Here is a 27,017-nt window from a genome sequence, read left to right as displayed (position 1 = left end):
CGTGGGACTCACCCACCACGCTGAGATCAGGAGTCATGCACTCTTCTCACTGAGCCAGCCAGGTGCCCCCCAAAGTTGCAACTTAAGTGACTCAGTGCTTCTTAATCCTTAATCTGTGTTAGTGTTTCTTAAGTGGGGATGACTTTTGCTTTCTGGTTCCTACCTCTGCTTTTTCAAATGATAAACAGATAAAGTTCAAGGTGAAAGCAAGCTTCCTACATTTTAGTTCCATAACGAAGAAAGGGTTCTGGAACAATACCAGCAATGGCCTCCAGCTGAAGACCATCACGGACACACTCGTTCAGCTTGAGTGGAACAAGGTGGGTCTATTGCAAGCTGCAGCTGGGGAGAAGTACCTTGGGGAGCTGCGGGGCCTCTCAGTGAGGGGGTTAGAAAGGACTTATTAGTGAGCTGGACTTGTGTTAGGTAATTTGGGAAGGAGGTAAGGAACTGGGGGCTTTGGATTGGATGCTGCTAAGAAGAGGGGATTTTTTATGATTGGGTAGCTGAGTACTTCTTGCCAAGGAGGACACTAGAATGAGATGAAGAAGCAGCAGTCATTCATTTGCTGGGAGGACTATTTAATATTTTGTGGTTTGGACTGTATTCGTGTTTTCTCTGTGTTCAGGCGGGTTTATAGAGTGGGTCACTTGGTGACCACAGTCTCTAAAATGTGCTTGTCTGATATTCTGTGACATTGTTTATGGTCACTAGGAGAATAGCAAGGACCAGCGGTGAAGGCCTGGCCAGCTTCTGGATGTCAGAGCCTACGTTTTTTCCCTCTCGATAGTTCAGACTTATTGTTTGTGTTGTGCTAGGCACTGTGCTAAGTACTTTACATATTCAAATTGAACCATCCCTCCCTTATGAGGTGGCATCATCATTGTCCTTATTTAATAGATGTAGGAACTGGCACCTGCAGCGCTAACCAGTTTGTCCAAGGTTGGGGTGTAAGTTCAGACTGATGCCAGAGACCACAGTGTCTTAACCGCTCCTCTCCTCAAAACCATAAGGCTGTGCCTGGGCATTAAGACTCAAGTTAGGGCCGCTTTATAAATAGCAAAGCTATTAATATATGTGGTGCCTAGCTTGAACTAGAAGCCAAGCACGCATCGGAAACAAATTATAACGGCGCACCTATACTATGAAGCCCTTTGAAATTATGTTGTAGAAAGATACTTACTGGCATACAAAAGCTGTTAATGATACAGGAACAACCAAAAGCGTTAGAAAACGGAATCTGGATTTCTGCTCACCTGAGGAACTTTTTAAACCTGAAGTTTAGACCCACTGAGTCAAAATACTGATGGTGGGGCTCCAGCATCTGTATTCCCTGGCATTTGAACTCTTCTTGCACAGGCTAAATGTAGCATTTCGAGGGGTAAGCTGAGGCTTACTTGTCAGAGTTACTCGTCAGACTTTCCTGTTGTATGAGCAAGAACATTGATAGTTCCCAGGAATGCAGAACTGTGGGACACGGCTATTTAACACTCTTTCTGGACATTTTACTTAGCGAGGGTTGGCTGGTGCTCTTGAAGAACCAAATAATAATAGCAACTCTTCATGAACTTACACGGCTCCACGCCAGCATTTTCATTCATCTTTTTATTTATTGCCACAAATAGTCCTCCAGTGTAGCTATTATTACCTCCACTTAAAGCAAGAAAACTAAGACACAGGGACAGTGAGGGACTTGTCCAAGGAGGCATGTCAATAATCTTGTCACTCTGAGTCCAGTTCCCATGTCCTGCTACTTTCTCAGTTTACTTGTTAACATCCCAGCAAGTTTTACAAGCTTTGAAAAAGGCATGCAAAAGTCTAAAGAGGTTTCGAATGTCTGTCTTTATACTACTATGTAATCTTTGCTTTCTGCACCTGTGATATATCAAATTAGCGCCAGCACAGGGAATATCATTTGCATGACAAAAAGACACTGAGCTTACAGTCATAGAATCATTTCAGTCTTCATGATACTGAGAGTCAGATCAGCTACAATAACCAGATTAAAAGTCTCCTTAGAATTGGAATTCCAGAGATATTTACAGAAAAGAGTTTTACACAAGGTCCAAAATAATCAAATCAGTTTTTTTTAAAAATTTTACTTACATAATAGAGTCCAAATGCCAAGGCCTCTGGAATATTAACGCCTAAAGTTTGGTGCAGTAATTTTAAAGGGAGCACTGAATGTCTTATTCATGTCAGATTTGCTTTACTTAAGACTCAGATGACATTTCTAAGTAAAATGACTATATCCCTGGCTAATCTTACATGCAAATGACTATGTATTTTGAATAATAAAACTACTTTAATTGTATATTTTGAATTATTGGTGAATCTTGACTGAGGAACAAATTCACATAAACTGTACATTTTGCTGTTAAACATATTCTGAAATGGATTAGTTTCTTGATGATTTAAGCATTCACATTTCAGTTAATGAATCTTGCAAACAGTGTTGTTTGGTTTTATCGTGTTTGAAAAATGGCTTTTTGGTCCCTATAATTTTTTGTTTTTGAAGAAGGACTGATAAAGAGAACTGAGCTACAGTAAATGCTTATTATTAGCTTTCAGTTCTCCCAGGAATCATGGCTAGAGGTATACTTCCTTCCTCTTTACTTAAATCTGTCATTAATGTTTATGTCATGATGATGTTGATTTTAAAAAACAGAAGCTCGTGAAAAGAATACCATGAGTATGTGATTAATGGATCATGAAAAAGATTAGCTCAATCACCAAATTAAAAGTTACTGGTTTAGAGTTTTCTTTTTTCTTTTTTTTTTTTTTAAAGATTTTATTTATTTATTTGACAGAGATCACAAGCAGGCAGAGAGGCAGGCAGAGCGAGAGGAAAGGAAGCAGGCTCCCCACTGAGCAGAGAGCCCGATTCAGGGCTCGATCCCTGGACCCTGGGATCATGACCTGAGCCAAAGGCAGAGGCTTTAACCTACTGAGCCACCCAGGCACCCCTAGATATTTCTTATACTCGTATTGCATGTAGTAAAATCTAGACTAAAGATGGCGAATTTGAGGCACATCTGGGTGGCTCAGTCAGTTAAGCGTCTGCCTTCTGCTTAGGTGGTTCTGGGATCAAGTCCTGCATCAGGATCCTTGCTCAGTGGGGGGCCTGCTTTCCCTCTGCCCGCCGCTCCCCCTGCTTGTGCTCTCTCTCTCTCTCTCTCTCTTTCTGTCTTTGACAAATAAATAAATAAATCTTAAAAAAGTAAAGATGGCAAATTTGGTTCAAAAGTAACTGAAAATGATTTTTTTTTTTAATTTTTAAAGATTTTATTTATTTATTTGTCAGAGAGAGAGAGGGAGAGAGAGCGAGCACAGGCAGACAGAATGGCAGGCAGAGGCAGAGGGAGAAGCAGGCTCCCTGACGAGCAAGGAGCCCGATGTGGGACTCAATCCCAGGACGCTGGGATCATGACCTGAGCCGAAGGCAGCTGCTTAACCAACTGAGCCACCCAGGCGTCCCACTGGCAATGTCTTTTAATTGATATATTTAGAGTGTTCAAATTTAAAGTGATTATTAATATACTTTTTAAATATTTACCCTGTTCAACTGGTTTTTACTTTTTTGCATTTGTTCTCTTTTTCCCGTTTTTTTTTTACTTTCTTTTATTTTAATTAGGCATTTTATTTAAAAATTTTTTAAAAGATTTATTTATTAGAGAGAGAGAAGGATAGGAGAAAGAGAATGCAAGTGGGGGCAGGGGCACAGGGAGAGAATCTTCCAGCAGACTCCCCACTGAACTCACAGTCAGACACAGGACTTGATCCCAGGATCCTGAGCCAAAACCAAGAAATGGACGTTTAATCAACTGAGCCATGCAAGTTCCCCTAATTGGGCATTTTATATGATTCAATTTGATCTCTTCTTTTAGAGTATCGATTATACTTATTTTTATAATTTTCATAATTTTTGTTCTAGAGTTTAGCATACACATAATTAAATAATTGAAGTCTACCTTAAATTATACTTTAAAGAACGTTATATGGTTTCACATGGAGGGCACTTATCTTTCAATCAACTCCTTCTTCCCATTCCTTGTAAAGTTGCTGTCAATTATTTCATTTAGACATAAGTGATTACAATCACCCATTATATTATTACTACTTTTAGTTTAAACATATATCTTTTAGATCAGGTTAAGAGTAAAAAAATCAAAATTTTTATATTTTCATTTATTTATTCTCTGCAACTCTTCCTTTGTTTATGTAGATCCAAATTTCTTCTTGTATCGTATTTCTTTCCTCTGTCTAAAGAACTTTTAACATTTTATGCAGGGCAAGTTTGCTGGTGATGAATTTCCTTATTTAATGTTTATCTGAGAAAGTATTTCTTTTTCACTTTTAAATGATACTTTTGCTGGATATAGAATTCTAGGTTGACTTTTGCTTTCCTTCAACACTTTAAATGTGTTATTCTACTCTTTTTTAATGGTTTCTGACAATAATTTCACTATAATTATATCCATGTTATTCTGTAAGTATTTTTTTAAAGCCTATAGCTTTTTAAAAAATTGTTTTCTTTCTCTGAATTTCTGTTGTTTGAATATAATATGGGTAGAGTTTGGGAAGTTTGTTTTTTATTTATTTTACTTGATGTTCTCTGAGCTGAATCTGTGGTTTGCTGTCAGTCATGAATTTTGGAAAGTTCTCAAATATTGTTACTTCAAATATTTCTTCTGCTCCATTCTTTATTTCTTCTTCTTTTGGTATTCCAGTTGTGTATATATCATCCATTGAAATTGACCCTTAGCTATTGGTATTCTGTTATGCTTCTGTTTTTTATTTTTATTATTTTTTGTCTATGTATTTCAATTTTGCACATTTTTTTACTGATTCTTTCCTCAGCTTTATTGGATTTATTGATGTGTTATCAAAGGCATTCTTCATTTTTGATACAGTGCTTTTGATTTTCAACATTTACTTTTTATTTTTTCTTAGAGCTTCCATCTCCCTGTTTATTTTACTCATTTATCTTGCATGTTGTCTGATTTTTCCATTAGCTCACTTATTAATCATAGCTATGTTAAATTGCCTGTCTGGTAATTTCCATAACTGTGTCATATCTGAGTCTGGTTCTGACATGACTTCATCTTTCAGACTGCTTTATTTTCTTTCTTTTCTTTTGGCATATGTATATGTCAAACTAAAGATGTTGTACTGGGTTATGGGAACTGAGGTAAATAAGCCTTTATTGTGAGGATATATACTAATCTGGCTAAGAGTTAGACTGTGTTTTACATTTGATATATCTCTAGATGACAGAAACTCTGAATTTCTATAGTGTTCTTATTTTTTTTAATTCCTCTCTTTTTTATTTGGACTTCTCTTTGTATTCTTCTTCAACTTGAGATATTGTGTATTGCAACACCTCCAGCTGTAATCCATTGTTAATATACTAGATCCCTGTTGGAGTGATGGTAATGTGTGGGGAAGGGTTATTATTCTACAATTTTCCTATTAAATCTGTTTAGCGGTCTGTGTCTTAGGGCTGTGAATTTCACAACTGTTCCTGCAGTGATACAAGGTTTTTTTCCTCCTTGTCCAGTATCCCTTGTTGGCTGCAGTGTTTTCATCTATTTCCATGAGGCTCCAATTCATTTTGACTGTGTTTTGGTTTTTTTTTGTTGTTGTTTTTTCCTCTCTCAAGTGAGACAGAGTAACTAAAGGGCCCTGGAGTAGGAGGAATGAACTTCTGCTGATATAGAACAAAGCTCTCGCCAACTGTTTTTCCCTGGAGAGTAGGACTTTTTTAGAAACTTCTAAGCACATTTAACAATAAATATTCTGCTGTCCTGCAAAAGCCATGAAGGAACATTCTCACTGCTTTATCTTGAGAGACTGATGGGTTTCCTTCATATAATGCTCATGAAAGTCTGGGGGGTGCTAGTATTGAAATCTCTAGGAATTTCTCACGCTTATGCTTGTCCACCCTTAGTCTCAAGCAATTCATCAAAATTACCTTTTAAGCGTTTCACTAAGTGTTTCGTCATTTACTTTCAGTTTGCCCACCATTTTTCTTGTTGTTGAGGTAGGAGTGATAGCTTCTAAGCTCTCTACATGTAGGGCTGAAATAAGAAGTCTAGAGAGTAATTTTTAAGAATATCCAATGTTATGACATCTTTATATAATTATGGCAATATAGTAGAAAATGAAATATTGAATATGAAGGACAGAAAAATTTGCTGAAGAAAGCGAAGTCCTTAAATAGGTGAGTGGGGTTAAGATCAAGTTTATAGGGAGAGAGTTTAGTTTTAGATAGGAGCACAGATAATGTATTAGTTGAATTTTATCTCCCAAAAAGATGTAGTCCTAACCCTGAGTACCTGTAACTGTGACCTTATTTCAAAATTATGTCTTTTCAGATGATCAAGTCAAGATGAGGTCATTAGGGTGGGCCCCAACCCAATATTAACTGTATTTTTATAAAAATGGAACATTTAGGGACAAACACACAGGGATAATGTCATGTAAAGATGAAGGCAGGTATGGGACTGACACATCTCTAAGTAAAAAAATAACGATAATTGCCAGGAAACCCCTAGAAGTCAGGAGAGAATCGTGGAAATGATTCTCCCTCATAGCTCTCCTAAAGAACTGGACCAAGGGACAGGGCATCCTGACCTCAGACTTTTAATCTCCACAACTATTAGAGAGTAAAATTATGTTACTTAGGATACACAATTTGTGGAATTTTGCTATGGCAGCTCATGAAACTGACAGACGCAGTAACAGGAGAGAAAATACATTAGTCAGAGTTAGCAGGTGGGGTGGTGAGATGGAAGAAGTGTGCAGAAGTTGTCTTTTAATTATTTTTGTTTTCTTAAGGTAGAAGGTAGCAAAGTCATGTGTCAGGAGTGAAAATGGGGATGTTTTTAAAGCAAACAGGGATATGAAATAGACATCTGTGAGACTGAATAGGAATAGACATGGTAAATATAATTGACATCCAACTTGATGTTAGTGGTTTGAATTTACAGTGAGAATTCAGTGTCAAGTAGGGAAATATGACTCAAATTAAGGAAATTACAATGATGATAGAGGTCAAAGTTTAGATTCCAAAGAAATATATAAAAGGCATAATTAAATTTATCTGGCGATTGAAAATAAGGAATGAATGAAAACAGGGGCGCCTGGGTGGCTCAGTGGGTTAGGACTCTGTCTTTGGCTCAGGTCATGATCTTGGGGTCCTGGGACCAAGCCCCGCATCAGGCTCTCTGCTCAGTGGGAAGCCTGCTTCCCCCCTCTCTCTCCGCCTGCCTCTCTGCCTACTGGTGATCTCTCTCTCTGTGTGGAATAAATAAATTAAATCTTCAAAAAAAAAAGAAAATTAAGAATTAAGAAAGCTAACTGGACTTTTAACATGATGAATCGATTAACTGAGAATAGCAAACAGAAGGAAGAAAAACAAAATGTTCAGTTTTAATCCTGTTTTCATTTTTAACTTTACTGACATTATACCACATCAGTTGACTTAAATATTTAAATCAGTTGCTTGAACAAAACTTGTTCATTGGCCAAATTACCAAGTAAGGCTCAACAGTACTTTATTGACAGGATAATAGAATTTACATCTACTATTTTGTTAGTTATGTAAAAATAGTAACACTAATTACTTGGTTTTTATTTTTTAAACACTATCTGCCAAGTATAAAAAAGAGGTCCATCAACACTTTTTGGCTGAGGTTGATTTGACTCAAAAATTTTTTCTAAGTTCTGGTTCATAGGAATTTAAAATGTTATCAGCCAAACAGTTGATCCAGGAACTCTGTGAAAATTCAAAAAGTCACAAGCATAACTTTATATGTGTGGGAGTAGGTGTAGCTGAAGACCTACCTGCCATATATAACAATGAGTTTATCCTTTTTTCCATAGATAAATCCTCTGTCTTAATAAGATAGCATCCTAGACATCATGGCATTACTTAGGTTAAGCTATTTTATCTCCAGTCATTGAATACAAAGGAGAAATACTTTTTTTATTTCTTGATAATCCTATAGAGTATTTTTAGAATTATCTATGCACAATTAAGAAATAGTTCTTCTTTTCATTCTCATTTTCATCTTCCTGAATGTGCTAATGTGCCATATTATATTTTAAAGATAACAAAAGCAGCTTATATTAAGCTCATTGTTTAATTATTCATCTAAATGTATTTTATCCATTCTTTGCTATACGTTAGGCTATTTTAAGTGATTTACACTTTCCCCTAAGAATAAGGGAAAGCTATTGAAGAAGTTTAAGTAGGAGAATCAATTAATTAGCTAACACTTTCTAAGAAATCACTCCAAAACTTAGTAACTTAAAACAATGACTTCATCTCAAGATTCTACTGGTCACCAATTTAATCTAGACTAAGGGACTGGTGTTTTTTGTTGTTGTTGTTATTTTGTTCTTGGTCATGCATCTTGTTGTTATTGCTCTTGGTCATGAGTTGAGAGTCAAGTATGCTGATCTTATCAAGACTCCCTGACTTGTCTGGGGCTTTGATTCAGCTATGCTCCACATCTGTTATCCTCTAGTAGGCTGGCCCATGTCAGAGACAGAGGTCTCAAGAGAAGAAGCAGAAATAGGTAGCTCTATTGAGACATGAATTCAGAATTGGCTTGTTATCACTTCTATAGCCTGTTGGCCAGAGCAGGTCACAAGATCAGCTAAGATTTGAGAGGTAAAGAAATAGACTCTTCTTTGATAGGAGAAGCTATAATTTTGCATTCCAAAGGTGCAAATACAGGGACACTGAAGAAAAGTGGAGATATTTTTATAATCAATACACCACAGAGAGTGCTATAACAAGACTCACATTTTAGATAAAATGTTCTGGTTTCAATGAGGAGAGCAGATTAGAAGAAAGCAAGATATTATCTAAAGAAAGCAAGATATTATCTATTATCCCAACCACAGGTATATTTCAGGACTTAATATTTCCTTTAAAAGACATTTGCTATATGGAAAAAGTTATATTTTTATGTGTTCTTTTGTGTCTGGTTGTTGTTGAATTAAAAATAAAGGTAGCCTTGGGGTGCCCGGGTAGCTCAGTCAGTTGAGCATTGATTTTTCAGTTCAGCTCAGGTCATGATCTCATGGGCTCTGAGACTGAGCCTCACATAGAGTTCTGTGCTTGGCGGGGAGTTTAGTTGAAGATTATCTCCTTCTGCTCCTCCCCCACTCTCTAAAATAAATAAATAAATCTTAAAAAAAATATATCTTCAAAAGATATTAGCAAATTAAATCCAATAGCATATTTAAAAATACTTATATCATGACCAAGTTGGATTTACTCTTGGAATGATAGGACAACTCAACATACGAAAATCAATCAATATAATACACTGCATTAGTAGAATAAAGGACAAAAACTGCATGATAATCTTGATTGATGCAGTAAAGCATTCTACAAAATTTAATATCTTTTCATGATAAAAAAAACATTCAACAAACCTGGAATGGAAAGAAAATATTTCCACATAATAAGGGCTATGTATGATAAACCCACACTTAACATTACACTCAATAATGAAAACCTGAACTCCTTTCCTCTAAGTTTAGAAATAAGACAGAAATGTCTACTTTTTCCTCTTTTATTCAACACAGTACTGAAAATTCCAGTCAGAGAAGTTAGGCAAGAAAAAGAAACAAAATTCTTCAAACTTCAAACGAAGTACAATTTTATCTGGTTGCAGATAATAGAATGTTATATGTAGAAAATCCTAAAGTCACACACACACACACACACACACACACACACACACACACAGACACACACACACTCACTCAAACAAACAAACAAAAACACCCATTCTTGTTTGAACTAACAAATGAATTCAGCAAAGTTGCGGGATACAAAATAATAAAACAACCTTAGCCAAAGATATAAAAGAATCATGCGTCCAAAAGTGAAACTTTGTTAAAAGAAATTAAAGAAGGTACAAATAAGTGGAATGGCATCCATGTTCACTTTAATATTAAGGAATCATCACTATCCAAAACAATATACAGATTTAATGCAATCCCCATCAAAATCTCAACATGTATGCAGAAATAGAAAAATCCATCCTGTAGTTCATATGGGATCTCCAAATAGTTGAAACTATCTTGAAAAGAAAAAGTTGGAGGTCTCATATTTCTTGATTCAAAAACTTACTACAAAGCCAGACTAATAGAAACTATGTGATATTGGCATAAAGACAGACATATAGATTAATGGAATTTAATAGAGTGCCAGAATTAAGCCTTGCATATATGCTCAAATTATTTTCTTTCTTTTTTGGTTTTGGTTTTGATTTTTTTTTTTTTTTTCTTTTGGTCAAATTATTTTCAACAAGGTTGCCAGCAGGCTCTATGCTCAGTGCAGAGTTTGCTTGGGATTCTCTTCCTTTGTCTCCACTCCCTGCTCTCTCACTCTCTCTCTCTTTCAAATAAATAGATAAATAAGTAAAATCTTTTAAAAAATGTAGCCATACATGCAATGGAATATTATTAAACCACAAAAAGGAAGGTTATTCTGACACATACTACAACATGGACAAATCTTGAAGACATTATGCTAAGTGAAAGAAGCCAATTACAAAATGACAAATACAAAATGACAAAGTACGATTCACTTAAATTTGGTACCTAGAGTAGTCAAATTTGTAGAGACAGAAAGTGAATGGTGTCTACCAGGATAAGTGGAAGGAGTTGTGGGGAGTTAGCATTTAATGGGTACAGAGTTGTAGTTGAAGATGGAGAAGTTCTGGAGGTGATTGGTGGTGATGGTTGAACAAAAATGTGAATGTGCCTAATGTCACTGAACTGGACACTTAAAAAGGGTTGAAATGGTAAAATATATGTTATTTATATTTAACGGTAATAAAGAAAAAGTGAAAAATGCATATTTTTAAAAGATTTTATCTATTTATTTGACAGAGAGAGATCACAAGTAGGTAGAGAGGCAGGCAGAGAGAGGGGGAAGCAGGCTCCCTCCTGAGCAAAAAGCCTGATGCAGGGCTTGATCCCAGGACCCTGAGATCATGACCTGAGCTGAAGGCAGAGGATTAATCCACTGAGCTACCCAGGTACCCCCCAAAAGGCATATTTTTACAACATAGGAATTTTTTCTGGTACCTGCCTTAGGCAAGCCTTCAGTAATCCAAGAGTAAGCATGTATCAGGTCTTAGAGACTTGAGGTAAATTCTAAATATATTTTCACTTCTGCCTACTGGTCTTGATCTGAAAAGTGAATCACTTTTTTTTTTTCACTCCATTGTTATCTGTCTTGGCAATATGACCTCATTTATCCCCTGAAGTGAGTGGAGGTTGCATGTGTTTCTTTTGTGCAGAAGAAATAAGGGGAATCATATGGTTCTGATGATACTTGTCCTGCTACAGTGTGACTGTCACGTTCAAGTTAGCAACTACAGTCTTGATCTCACTCTACAGAGAATGTGAAGAACTGTGACTAACATTAAATGGATATAATCTTGAGTCTGAAAAGTTGCTGAAAGGCACTGAGGTTGCAGGGCCATTTGCAACTACAGCATAGCTGAGATTACACTGACTAATGCAGCCCAAGATAATGAATTAGTTTTAAGAACTTAGTATATTGTCTTTATTAATCTTTATTTGACTGTTCTATCATTTGTGTCAGGAACTAGAATTTTTATTTCAAGTTCAGTGTACCAAAGTTCATCTTCCAGGGTTCTAGCCAGACACAGGGGATGGCTAGTTCTCTGAATTTATTTTCTAATTCTAAGAGAGACTGTTTGATAGACCTTAATTGTGTTTAGTGTATATAGGTGGTGTAGCCCCAGGACAATTGATGGAGTATGATGCTGTCATTTAGCACAAATATGGCTGCCAGGTACACCTCTCTGTTCATAGGAAGTGGCAACATCTATAGACTGGATAAGCAATCAGCTATTGCTACTGTACCACACATATACCATTTATACAAAGAAGAGACAAAATACAGGAAATCAAAAGAATCTAAACATGCCTGTAGAAGCTGAACATATAACTCCAACTACGCAAAGGAAGACAAAAACCTTAAATATATTAAATTCATACATCAATAATTTAGAACTTATACGTCATTTAGAATAACCAATCCTCAACCTCTTGTTAACTATATGTAGTAAACAAAAATACAAAATACAAAAAAAAAAAAATCAAAATGCCTTGAGTTCCTCCCCACCAAGTAACACAATCAACAGTTTCATTGTTTGATTTTTTTCCCCCCTTTTGCCTAGAATTTGACTGAGATGTTTTGTGAAGAAATATGTAGAGTTATTTACAAGTGTTTTTTGTTTTTTTTTTTTTGGCCCTAGCAAATTTCTTTTAGATACTATTTATTTGACTTGAAATGTTTATATAACTCTCACAAATTAATAAAGGAAAATGTATTTTTTATCAGAAATATCTGTTTTTTTAAAATATCTGTATACAAAATATCTGTATTTTAAAATATTAGAAATATCTGATTTTTAAAAATATCTTTGCAGATTATAATAAAAATAGCATAATATTTGTCTTAATGACTTCAATTGCTAAAATCTCTAATGCCTAATTGTTATTGAGTGCTTACTATTATTTTGAAAATAGCCATATAAAGGTTTATGGGACTTATTTACTTCAACTTGCTATTGAGAATCTGGCATACCATTAGATTTCTACTTACTTTTTAGGTAATATTATTTCACATATAAATAATCATGAGTGCTGTCCATTAGTACTTCTGTGATGACAGAAATATTCTTTATCTTCAATGTCCAAGGCACTAGCCACTTGTAGCTATTAAACATTTGAAATGTGGTTACTATGACTGACAAAGTAATTTTAATTAAAAAAAGATTTAAACAGTTTCATACAGTTAGTGGCTGTTATAGTAGCCAGCGAAGACCTAGATCTAAATCTCGATAACCTGGAAAATACAGTGGATTATTTAATGTTTATAATTTCTGAATATGATCCAAATCTGTGTGGTCTAAATGACCCAGTAGTATTGGATAAGGAGAAAAGGAGTTATGGATAAATATTTTAAGCCTATACTATAAGATTGGTTTTAAAGAGAAAGACTGTAGAAAAATATTTTAAGGAATGTAGACATAAGCATTTTTTTAAAGCTTACACATTTACACATAATAGAATTATAAAAAACTAAAGGATTATAGCAGGAAAATGTAATTATAAAAAATGTAAATGCCACAAGTTTTTATTTGGTAAAATGAAAGAAATCACAGTGCAAAATTAACATTGTAAAAAATATACCACATACATCTAAGTGAGTTACAAAGGCAATTATTTAGATCAATATTAGAATATATTTCTCTTTATATAGGATAGAGATTGAATTACCTCTCGCAGCTAGTCATTTTTTAGGATCAGAATAAAACTTACATTTTTTGATGCTGCATTCTGTTTATTTCATATATTTAATTTCTGTAACTAAATTAGTAATGACAGAATAAAATTATATTCTAAGACATAGCAAGTGTGTTATTATTTACATTGACTTAAAATCTAGTTTTCATAGGATTTGTACTTTCTGAAAATTTTCTTCAGGAAACACTTGATAATAAGATTTGAAAAGATAGGAACGTTTATAAATATATATTAAAATCACGACTATTTGGGATGAAATGTATCACTACTCTAAAGATAAGTGGAAGAAACGGTATCTTGGCTTTTGTATTCCAACAAATAAGTATATTGCAGAAAGTCCTCTCAGAAGTCAGAAATATCAAGTAATTTAAAATTTTCAATATTAAAGAATCATACAAAGTTAATGCATACTGAATTTATAAGTAGTAATGAAGACAGTAACAATTTCAAAGGTAACCTGTTTCTAACATAAAACTTTAATTTTTGTTAAATGAATAAAATATAATTGTTTTTTCAAAAGATCTTTTTTTGTGGATATCTTCTTTCATGCAAAATTGCTCTTATTCCTTTTGAAACCATTTTCTTAAATCATACTGTAAAGGTGATTGGTAGAGTAAACATGCCAGAAATACAGACTTCATAATTGACACGTTTGGATCATTTTCCTTGGAAGGCCAAAAGATGGTGCTGCTGTGTAGCTGAGTTATTGTTCCTCAATAATCAAGTGCCTTCGGCAGTTCACTTCAGCCGCTAAAATGGCGGAAATACATCTGTCCTAAGAGCAAGTAAAACAGGTCTGAAAATGCAGTGAAACGAATCAGGTAACAAATTAACTTACAGTGATACCCAATGATAATTGGACTTAGTGAAAGCTGACAGTTGCCTAGTGGCAAAGGGGTTGGTAGTCTCTTTTTGTGTTACGTGTGGACATTTCTGAGAATTCAAGTTAAACACTCCTTGTGAAGAAGTCAGAGGTTAGAGTAGAGGCAGGAAGAAGAAGAGACAGAGAGAGAGACTTTAAAGAAATTGTTGTCTTATGAGGAAAACCTAATAAGTCAAGTACTAATATTTCCATTTTAATAATTTAGTAACTTTATAATCTCAGAGTAAACCTCAAAATTATTTTTCCTTCAAAACTATTAAAGATTATTTTACAATTAACATTAAACTATAAATGCTCTTCGTTTTAGTCACTACATTATGCAGAGCTAGACTTTTCCTATTTTAATTCTTTAATTTTAATTTTATACTTCATCACATCAAACTCTATACGTACTCTTAAAAGTCAAATAGTTTTATAATATATATAATAGAAATTAAAAAAAAAAAAAGAAACTTCTTTACACCTCAACAACCCCAAATCTCTGCTCCTCAAAGGAGGCCTTTTACACCAACATTTTATTCCTGTATTTTGTTAGGATCTTATACTTTTAAATAACATAATTATTTTATTTTTTCCTGTGTTAAATGTATCTATTCACTTCCTACTGCAAATTTTCTATTTCCCCTCCATCATACACATGTCTTTCTCTATTTTCCCAGTATTGTTATATCCATAGTTGTTTTTGTTAAATAAATAATACTATTTGTATTCTGAAAATGTGAACATTATTCGCTGTTGGGCTATGCAGTACTCTAGGGTTACATTTAATTTCTGTACAACTTTGTGTATTTTAGATGATTATACTCCATATGGTTTTCTTAATACTGAGTATCAATCACTGTAGGAAGTTTATAATTTATCCCCAAACCCTACTGAAGTGTTCATTTCCTCTCCACACATTTAAACACATTATCTGTATGGTTAATATAGTATTAATTATTGTCACCATGCTGTATACCAAATCTCCAGAACTCACTCACCCTACATAACTGAAACTTTGTACTCTTTTTTTCCGGAGGAAGTCCTTGAGAGCGTATGGCCACCTGCTAACTCTCAAGCACAACCCAGGCAATCAAAGACTCCTTACCTACTCCCCTGTCCTTGAAATGTGTGCTCCTCTTGCCTTCTATGCACTAGAAGTTTCCCCAAGGATGTAACTTGAGACAGTAATGTGCTGTTGAGATGTGTGTCTGGATGATATAAATGACTGCACCCAGTTAAGGCATCTATATAAGCTTTTACGGTTCTGGTGGGCAGCTGTGGAGATCTACTCATCTTGCTGCCCAAGACAAGCCTCCTAAGTGAGCTCCCTTGCTCGTTAAACCTGGCTCCTACCAGCCTGGAGCGACCTGCCTTTCTTCAGTCTCTCTAGGGCTAGTTTGTGAACCAACAGTTAGTAAGCCAGCCAGTAGACCAAAGAAATGGGCCTTGGGAAAGAGACATCCAGTGGGGGAAATCCTGCATTGGCCATCAGTTTCTCCGTGGGGAGAAGTTCCCACAGATCAGAAGCCTGTGGACTGCCAGCTGTTTTAAAGGACTTGTTTGGGGAACTGGGCAGAGAACAAGGTGGCAGAGAAGGAAAGCAAATGGCTGCCACAATGAACTGGCCTCTACTGTAGGCAGTTCAGCTGGCCACCAATGTCCAACTAGAGGCTGAAGCTCAGGTTAGAAAGTTGGAAGAAGAGCTGAGGTCAAAGCTACTGCTCTGCTAGCTTCAGGGCGACAGACAAGGTGGGAGAGCAGGATAATCAGTGGGAGACCTCAGCATGCTCTTTTGCAGAGCTAGGAGGGTGCAGGCTGACGCAGATGAAGACCTGAACTCTTGTGACAAAGGCTGATAGGACGCTAAGAGGTGGAAGCCCTGGGAGGGTGAGGAGGGTGAAGAGGAGTGTTGTGCTGATTGACAGTGAGGCGGATGAAAGCCTCCTGCCATCCGACCCCAGACAAAGGAAAACAAAAGCAAAGCAACCCCAGTCAGCAGGGCAGCTCCAATTCAGGAAACGTTCACTATGAGAGAATATACTCCCACTGAGCTTATTGATACAGCTCCCAAGTTCCAGCAAAAGGCCAGGGAAAGTACCCAGGCGTGGTTAGTGCAGCTAAGTGTGGGGGGTGGTGGGAGGAAGAAATATTGGCATTTCTCCGACTAGGCAAGAGGCAGAGGAAATGAGCAACATCACACACACTTAGCCTTCCACTAGTGCCTACATGGTGCTGGGAGGTTCAAGGTACTCATACCTTACACACTGGCTTATTCTAGCCTGCAGGGAGGCTTGGTCCTGTGAGGGGACTTCCCTGGGCATATGGGACCCTGGAAATCTGTAGAGGAGATACAACAAATTCTTAGGGAGCTGGGAATGATATAGGCCATATACAACCCTGTCTTTGAAGGCCCTAATTGGGTTACCTTCACTGCAGCAATGAACACTAGGATTCTCCCGTCCACCCCAGCACCCGGTGGGGGACGCTTATTATCCCTGCTGAGCCCAATCATGGAACAAGACATTTATGATGTCGGGAAACCCGTTGTTGATCTGAGGAAGACTGATAATTCCCAGGAATGAGTATGGGCTGTGGAAAAGACCTGAGACACAGATGGAGCTAGAAAAGGTAAAAAGGCTATCCCAGTTGGTTCTAAAGTTTCTGGTTAAAATAATCTGGAAGCCAATATGTTTTGACCACGTTGCTTCAGGGAAGTCTTAAAACCAGAACATTGTTCGGACCTGTACCATCTTCTCCTATCATTCCTGATGCCCCACCTGCCAGCAGAGGCCTCAGGGATATGGTGCTATTAGGTGCTATGCCTCCCACACCTTGCATACAGGATGCAGACCAAGATTGCCTCCAGGTAAGGGCTGTTGGAGGTGATCAGAACCCTCACATCAAGCTCACTATGCACTGGTTCTCCAGAAATAAACAAAGAGTGACTTCTCCGCTTTACACCAAATCTGAATGTACTCTAATACAAGGTAACCCTCAGGAGGTTCCTGCTCCTCTCAGTGCTGTTGCTAGTTACGGAGGGCAAACAGTTATGGTCAGGAAGTTCTCTCTGACACTGCAAATTAGGTATTCTTTCTCATGATAATGTGAGTTTTTGTCTCTACAATAACAGATGTACATATTGTACATTGACGTCTTGTCCCTATTGCAGTGTATGCACATGTGTGCCTATTGTGCCTTGTGAGTCAAATTGCAAACCTCTATTGGGTAAATTCCACCTCCCTGTTAGTCTGAGAAAAATGCCAAATGGGAACTGGTAAGCCCACCGCTCCCACGAAGGGTGGTAACTGTCAAATAATATAAATTCCCTGGGGGCAGAAGGAGACAGGACAAACTATGGAAGAACTCCCCCAAGTGGGTATTGTACTCCCTGCCCAGAGTGCTTTCCATATCCCTGTATGGCCTGGGAATAAGCCTTGTGGCAGAAGACAAGTGCACAGCTGAGAACTGAACAAGGTAGCACCCTCCCCCCACACAGCTGTGTCCAACATTGCTGCCATCTTGGATACATTTGCCAGAGTCCTAGGAGTGTACTAAGCTGTGTGGACTTAGCAAAGGTCTTTTTCAGAAAACCTTTGGCACCCGACTCACAAGATCAATTTGCCTTCACATGGGAGATGCAACAATGGACCTTTCAAGGGCTTCCCCAAGGTGACCTGGACAGCCCTATCATACGTCATGGGATGGCAGCGTGAGATCTCTCCATTGTCCTTCCCCACATCAGTACAATGGGCCCATTGCATTGATGATGTGCTGCTGACATGTGAAGATTTGTCTCTGTTGCAGGACACCTTGCAGGCTTTGTGGGGACATTTGTGAGAGAGAACATGGGCAGTGAGCCCACAGAAAATTCAAAGCCCAGGCACCATGCTCAAGTTTTAAGGAGTCATTTTGTCACGTAAGACCTGTCTTGTCCCAGAAGCTGTACCTGATCGGTCAGGTACAGACCTATTCAACCCCTAAGAATGTGAAAGAGGTACAAGCCTTTATAGGGATTTTGGGGTTTGGAAGGACTTTTATCGCCTTCCTGGCACAACCCCTCCATCCTTTATACTCTGGTAAAAAAGGGCACATGTGGAACTGGGAATTAGAACACCAAGTTCCTTTGAGAAGGTGAAAGTCCTAGGGAGGCAGATAAAAGCTCTGAGCATCTCCCAAGCAGGGCTAGTATTTGAATTAGATGTGTCTGTGACTCTAGGAGGTGTGGGTTGGGCACTGTGACAGAGACAACAAAGGGAGAGTGTGTCTAGATTTTGGTTCTAGCTCTGGAAGGAGGGCAAAAACCCATTCTGCTCTCATAGAGCTGCAGCTTCTCATGGTATACCCAGTGCTCCTCTAGGTAGAGCCTTTCATAAAAGAATAGTACATTGTGGTGAGAACTTCCTTGCTTATGAAGGGTGAGTAGAGAACACGTCTATGTTCTGCCACATGGCTAAGAGGCACGTCTATTTGGAGCATCCTTTCTCTAGAAATGTGGGGGTCGCTAGGTCCTGTAAATTATGTATATCTTCCAAATAGTCCTACTCCTATTTTTTTGGCAGCCCCTGAGGTCTATAGACAGGGAGCAGGGGGCATTCCCACTGAAGCCTGACACACAGATCCACCTGGTCTGGTCAATTTACCCACATGGACTGTAGCTTCTCTTCAACTCAGCACTGACACCATGTGGACAGAAACAGGAATAAACTGCGTCAGCCGGAGGAGTTTGGCTGGTGATCACTTAGTGGGCCCCGCTATTAACCATTTGTACTGACAGCTGAGTGTTCCGAGATTAACCCTATGGCCTGGACAATGGGAAGCCAAGGGATTAATCATCACAAATCAGCCCTTGACCAGGGGATTAGGGATGAGGATGTGTGGAAAGACATTTGGGTTCACGTGGAAACTCCTGAGGTGGTTCTCACCATCTTCCACATCCCGGCTCATAAGGCAACACCCCTTGGCAATCGGGAGGCGGCCGAGTTTGTGTAAAGCCCTAGCAACTGACCCTTTCAGAGATACAGCAGATTGGGTGCATAAAAAGAGTGGCCACCGTCATGCCTCACTGTGATTGTATATTGCCAAGGCTGTTGGGTTGCCCTTGAAGTCTGATGCTGTTACAGTGCCGAAGTAGCCTGCCCTGTGTGTTCTGAACAATGCCCACCACAACTGCCAAGGAGTCTGGAACCATCCACTGGAGTTCCCGGCCTGCAAGGGAAACTAACATTGATTTGACAACTTTCTTCTAATGTGTGTTGCTATAAATTCCTTCTAAATACTGCTGTAGCTTCCTCTCATAACTTTTCTTACCGTGTGTTTTCATTTCTATTCAAGTTACAGATATCATTTTTAATTATTTATTTGATCTGTGTGCTCTTTAGAAATGTGTTATTTAGATGGCAGTTATTTGGGGGGTGTTTCCAGATATCTTTCAGCTCTTGATTTCTAATTTAATTCCAAGATTAGAGAATATACAGTTTAGAGAATACACAGTGCATGATTTGAAACTATTTAACGTTATTGGTATTTTATGGCCCAGAATATGGTCTCTCTTGGCAAATAGTTTATGTGTAACTGAAAATAATGTTTCCTAATTCTGTTGGTTGGGACACCTTATAAAAGATATAGAGCTAATTGGTTGGTAGTGATATCAGAATCTTCGATATCCTTACTGACTTTCTGTCTACTTATTCTATTAATTATTGGTAGAAAGGTGTTAATCTCTCTGGTTGTAACTATGGAGTTGTCTATTTCCTCCTTTGGTTCTCTTGAGTTTTTGCTTCAATTTGAGCTCTGTTATTAGGTGCATAAATGTCTACGATTTTTATGCTTTCTTAAATTGACCTCAATCATTATGAAATGACACTTTGTAACCCTGGTAATATTTTGTGCTCTAAAATATACTCACCTGATATTAATATGCCCTCTCCACCCTTCTTTTGATTAATATTAGCATAATATACCTTTTACCCTTCTTTATTTTTAATTTACCCATATTTTTATTTTAAAATATATTTCAGGGACATAAGTCCAGTCTTGCTTTTTAAAAAAATCTAACCTGATGATTTTTTTTATTCCTGTGTTTATTGTTTACATTTAATGTTGTTATGCATATGATTGGATTTCTATCTATCAGCTTGCCATTACTTCTGAATATATCCCATCTCTTCTTCGTTTGTTTCTTTTTTCCTATCTTTTGTATTAATAGAAAAATTTTTTAAGACTCCATTTTATTTTTTGTTGTTGGCTTATTTGCTATAATTTTTGTTTTATTGTTGATTGCTTTGGGGGGATTATAGTATAAATCTTTAACAATCACAATATACTTTCAATAATACTACCTCACTTTAAGTAGAGTTCAAGAACCATAGTATTTTTCCAGTTCTTCTCTGCCTGCTTTTTTTCAGTTGAACTATTCCCAACTCTATGTGATCACATTTCTGGTGTTCAACTCAGGGATGAAATTCATTCTTGGCTTTCTTTGACTGCTAAGTCAGTTATTTTGGACTAAGAATTTATTTGCCTAAGAATTTTGTCACTCATTCCTCTTGTCCCATCCATTTTGTTCTTTGGTTATTATGTCCTTTTAGATACTTCCTACCAGTATTTCGATGGGACTTTGGGAGAGGATGAATTTGTTTAATCAACAGAAACCACCATTTCATTTTAATGATATGTTTATATTCAGACACACTGCCTTGTAGGAAGACGATTTTATAACTTATATATTGCCTGAATATAATACTTACATTTCCTTTACTCTTCCTTACTCTCAGCACATTTCCATTACCAACCTCTCTACAAGCTCTACTGTGTTTTTAGACTGAGAACCAAATGTCACTACCAAATACTTAGTATTTACATTACATTTTCTTTCTTTCACAGAAACTTGTATTTCTCTGGACCTTGTTTATTTCCCAAAAAAGCATTTAAGGGAAATGTGGCTTTTTTTTTTCTTTCCCATATATTCCTGTAACCGATACAGAGAGGTCAGATTTTTGTCTTCTCTACTGAAGTCCACATCATTTCATTATACCACCTTTCCCAATACCCAATACTGTAGTTCATCAACATCTAGATTACTCTCATATTATACATAGTTCAGATCCTGGTTTACAGTTTTCCTCTTTACTGATCCATTATTGGCAATGAGAGAGAATCACATTGATATTAGGGTCAAACTAATTAAGGTTGATATCTAACTCTGATATTTACCTAAAAGATATTGTGATAGGTTATTTGCACTAAACCCAATTAACAGTTTTTATTTAAGTATTCTTTGCAATGTGACTTTTCAGCTCCTTCAATCGATGGTGAAGTCTACTTCTCTACCTGTTATATCTGTAGTGGATTTATGACTTGTGTTTGGTCAATAGATATGGGGAATATGAGTTTGCCAATTTCTAAGTGAGGCTCAAGAGACCTCTTCCTCAGACCTTGACTTTTGCCATATAACAGACCCATTAAAGGAGATAGACTACAAAGACTTGAGATGAAGCATCTCAGCTGAGGTCATCTTTGACCAGCAAGACCATAGTCTACTAGCCAGCTGGTCACAAATACATAGGTGACCCCACCCAAGATCTACCAAGTTTAGATCAGATGAATACAACTGCCTATAAGACATTCAGCATTATTGTGCATTGGTCATGGGGCAATTATTTGTAGTTCTCTGGAAGTATTACATGAGTTACTCAAAGTGCATAGTTTAATTGCTGGTGTTTGGTAGGTATTTAATAAAGGTACTTACTGTTCTATTTATTATTACTAAAAAACACTGTAATACCAAATTTGATACTTCTTTTGATACCTTGGCCTAATTGCCTTCAATGCTTTATAACTTCAATAATGTCAATATTTTTTCTTCTTCAACCAGTTTTCAGAGCAACCCTATATCACATTATATCACTAGTTAAATTATATCACTACTATATGTACCAAGATTCAAGATAGAATATTAAACTCTTGATTACAATCTTCTTCCATTACATTGTTGAATGTCATGAAATCAATAGCTATGATAGACTTTCATAATTTTGAGTTTAAAATTGAGTTGAACTAAATAATGTAGGCAAAAATATTATAAACAAAAAAAGCCAAGAGACTGGAGAAAAATTGTCATCTTTGTTGGGTCTGCTTTGAATGACCAAATAAATTTTTCATCAGAATTGAATTTTAATGGATATTTCTCCACAAAGATTCTATGCTAAACTTATTATAACTAGATCTTATTATACTAAATAAGCTTAAAACAGCAAGACTCCAAGTACTAATATTAACTACCAAACCAAATATATACAGACCAAGTAACTGTGAAGATCACCAAGAAAATAAAAAAGTGGAGTACTAAAATGACCCTTGAGCATAGGTCGATTTAGGAAACACTCATGAGTTTTGTACAATAAAATAGAAACTCCCTGGAGAACTCTTCAAAGCAACTCCACATCTCTGGAAATTTAGTAGCCCTGATCTTTTCTGAGTTTACAAACCAACTTTAGGTCAAGAGAAATTACATCTGAAGAAGGCTATGTGTCAATTTCTAACTTAGGCTTAGGAAATCTTGTTTAGTTCTATGTCCTGTTTCTCCCACAATTGTTAATTTCAGTGTGATTTTAGTTAATAAAAACTTAAGGTGAGTAATTGCTGATTTATCTTGTATCCTTCCTAATATCTAGTAGTAGAAAAGATATTATTTGTTTTAATCTCATGTTCTTTTCCTCTCACTTGTTTATGATGAGCATTTTCTTTATTCTCATTACAATTTTCATATGTTCAACAATTCCCATTTGTTCAGCCATAAACCTCTTTTTTAAAAAGATACATTTATTTATTGGAGAGTGAGTGAGGAGGGAGAGTGAGAGAGAGAAAGAGATTTTACAAGCAGTGGTGAGGAGTAGAGGGAGAAGCAGACTCCCTGCCGATTGGGGACCCCCCTCCCCCAATGCAGGACTTGATCCCAGGACCCTGAGATCATGACCTGAGTCGAAGACAGATGCTTAATCAACTGAGCAACTCAGGTATCCCTATTTTGAGGGGGAGGGCATTAGTTGCCACACTAGGCAGTTATTTGACATCATTTGACTTTTTAACCTCCTGCTACTTTTTTTTCCTTATTTCTTTTCAGTGTTCCAGAATTCATTGTTTATGCACCACACCCAGTGTTCCATGCAATACCCACCACCAGGTTCACCCAACCCCTCCCCCCACCCCTCCTGCCCCTCCAAAACCCTCAGTTTGTTTTTCAGAGCCCACAGTCCGTCATGGTTTGTCTCCCCCTCCACACTGGGATATGGAGAGGAGAAGTGAGTTGGGGGAAACTGGAGGGGGAGGCAAACCTCCTGCTACTTTCAGTCAGTTACTTCAAATCTCCCAAGTTGTCTTCCTGTTATCTTACCTCTCTTTCCTTCCCGTACCTAAAACTTTGGACTCTGATAACCCTGAATTTATTATCTTATCATTTTCTTATATTTCCTTACCAAAATTATTATAAAAGTTTTGTATTCTGTGATTTCTTTTTCTCAAGCCCAACTTACTTCGATGATGGCTGCAAGCTGCCTTCCACCACCACCTCATTACTGAAATAGTTATGGTCTTCTTCTTTACATCCCTTGCTTTTGCACTGATTCTTTTGATCTCGCTTTAACTGAGATATCTACATAATCATGTCATTATTTTGTTCTCGCTTTGACTTTTTTTTTTCATTTACCACTTTTCCTTTGAAATGTTTTTCTTCCTTGCGTTTCTCAAGAGGTCAAAATTTTAATCCACCTTTAATGCCTTAAGGACTTGGGATTCTGTGAATGTTCACTCATTAATTTATTCACTTAATGGTAATCTCTTGCAAACTTGCTATATGCCACACACTATCCTAGCCTGCAGATATGTAATTTTGAAAAGGAAAGAAAAAGCCTCAGATTTCTTTCTATGTCTTATGTAAAGTACGAACAACAAAACAGACGATGACAAAACTGTGCACTGAGAGTGATAATAGGGGTTTTCAGAGGGCCAGCCATGGGATTGTACGGAGTAAACACATAAACCATACTGGAGGAATGGAAGTGATCAGAGGAAAGTGTTTCATTCAAGGCACTGGCAAGACATAAAAACCAATCAGATGATTAAAATTAAGGAGAATTAGGGAGGTGACTGCTTACAAGGATAAAGATTTTAGAGGCATCTAGAGACCAAAAACAGAAAAAAGGTGATTATTACCCACAGAGCTGAAAAAAAGCAGGGAGAAATAGTGTTACTGGAGTCCAAGGGAACTGGAGCCCGAAGAAGGGCCAACCCTTTTGGGAGCTATAGTCATGAGAATCACAGGTGCAGTGCTGAGAGAGAGAATACCCAGAACTCTCTGTTTCCCTATCCTTCAAATCCCTATCCTTCAATCTGCCATTAATGCCTGTCATTTGACAGATTTAACTAATAGCAAACTCGATAGGGAAGCCATGGTGTCAAGCATGTGGTGTACTGAAAGGGAAGAAAATTCATGGGTTCGGTTGGGCAAAGGTGGCATATTACCAATACAGATTATTTCTGTTTCCAATAATATTTATTCTTGATATTTGCTCAAATGAAGAAATTCTCATTTGCAATATAAAGGAAGCATAAACTTCCATCAGACTCAATATCATGGGATGGTATTAGACCACTTTATTCTTATCTAGAACCTAAATGATAATATTACTGTCATCATTATTTTTCATACTAGTTAGCATGAAATGGAAGCAAATAATCAAAAAATATAATTTCTATAGTTGCTGACTCTTTCTGGTGATGAAGCCAAAATAAAAAATTATAAATTTTTTTTACCACTGTCTATTTCGTATTCTCCGTATCCTCTATGAACAGGTAGGATTGCCACATCTAATGGCTTATCTGATTGACTAATCCAACAAAACTTGGGTCTTAAGTTATTCTGCTTTTATTGGGTTATCCTGCTTTTCCATACACTATTATCAACAAACCTGAGAGCTCTAAGAGGCACTCTAGTAAATTCACTAGGCTCTAGACACTCCTGCTTCCCATTGCTTAGCCAGGACCCCACCATCCCTTAGTAATAAGGAAACATTACTTCAACCAGTATAATAACCTTCTTAATGTGTGTTGATTCCTGGACATACGAAGTCCCCTGTTCCTATGAGTAGTCTCTCTTTCAATGTATCTGCTACCTGGCAGAGCATTTCAGCTTGCAACTAAGGTCTCAAAACCTGTTGTATTATTCCAATGTTGCTTTGATAGCTATGCATAACAGAGAGTCCCCAGATCTCTTTAGATTAAAACAAAAATTCTTTTTTTCTCACTGGTGATTATTCATCGTACATATTATATTTAGGTATGCCTCCTATATCTCTCCTTCCATAGACAGCATCTAACCACCGCACGCACTTCTCACAGTGGTTAACACGAGATCCATAATGACAATAGTGCCAGTTTTCTTGAGCCCAGTCAAAACCAAAAGATTTACTGATCACGAGGTAAGTGGGTCAGCACAGCAGACACCAACCCTGAGCAGACTCACTCTTTGTTGTGCCCCTTTCCTCATGGCGAATAGTGCAAGATGCTGCAAGTTGTCACTACTTTAGAACAGAAACTTGATGTTCTAAGACCACTGGATTCGTAAAACTTCACTGATGTGGCAAACCTCAAACTTGTGCAGATAGTGTTTTTTTCTTACCCTTTAAATGCATATGGCATGTATACTTACCTTCTCTCACCCTTTAAGGATAAGTACATGTCCTGTTACTGTGGCATCTAGAGTGCTTATTACATCTGGCTCATAAAGTAGAATAATGCCATCAAGTAATGTTCAAGAATGATATTTTATGGGCACTAACATGTATATATATATATGCTATGACAGAATGCAGTAGATTCGACCTATCCTTGATTTAAGACATGAGAGGTATACATCTGTCCCTGTTAGGTAAAGACAAACTACTTCTGATTGTTGTAACTACTTGGAAATTAAAAAAAAAATAACAATAATAAGAATCTGCTGAGGCAATATGTATGTATTACACATCAGGGACTATGTCAATTTGATGTGCTTTTGATCCTTATTGTAGTGGTGGAAGAGAGTCAACTTTCAGGAAATTATTCTTCATTTTTCCTGATTCTTCCTACAAATATAGCTATCACACAGATCAGGGACAAATACAAGCATTCTGCCAGTTGCCAAATATTTTTACTTTAGCTGTACTTTTAGAGCCTAGAGAAATAGCTCCTGGATCCATTGTGAATTCGACTTGAGATATGATTTTATCTGTCACCTGATATCCATAAGCAAACATAATGAAGGTTTAATCCTGGTTATGTTTTGGTTCCACAGGAATTAATGCTATTTGAGAGTGAGTTTTTAATAACCCCCACAGGTTCTAGGTATTTCTATTTCAGCAGTATAAATAGAAATACCCTTGTAGATAGCCCCAAGTTTCTCTGATAATGGCTTGGAGAAAGATTCAGAGTATACACTTAAACCTCCATTGCAGGTTTTTTATTCAAAGTAAACTAGCCTTTCTCTACAAATAAGGGACTCTAGGTATATAAACTGGCTTAGGTCTGGAACTCAGTGATATTCTGTAATTTCCCGACAGTTTTTTTTCCCTGAATATATAATTCAATCATCATCATAATAGCCACTAACCATATAGTAAAATTGGTAAAACTACTTTAAAAGATTGATTCTATATTGCCTCTTCAGACAGATTTTTTCTCAGTGCTTCTTAACAGTAATAGCTTCTTTAAGACAGCATTATTATAAACAAGAAGGAATTAATCA

This window comes from Enhydra lutris, unplaced genomic scaffold (genome assembly GCF_002288905.1).
Source record: "Enhydra lutris kenyoni isolate GAN:26980312 unplaced genomic scaffold, ASM228890v2 scaffoldscaffold7, whole genome shotgun sequence".
NCBI classification, from domain to species: domain Eukaryota; kingdom Metazoa; phylum Chordata; class Mammalia; order Carnivora; family Mustelidae; genus Enhydra; species Enhydra lutris.
The sequence above is the reverse complement of the archived record's forward strand: the minus strand, read 5'-3'. Positions refer to the sequence as shown.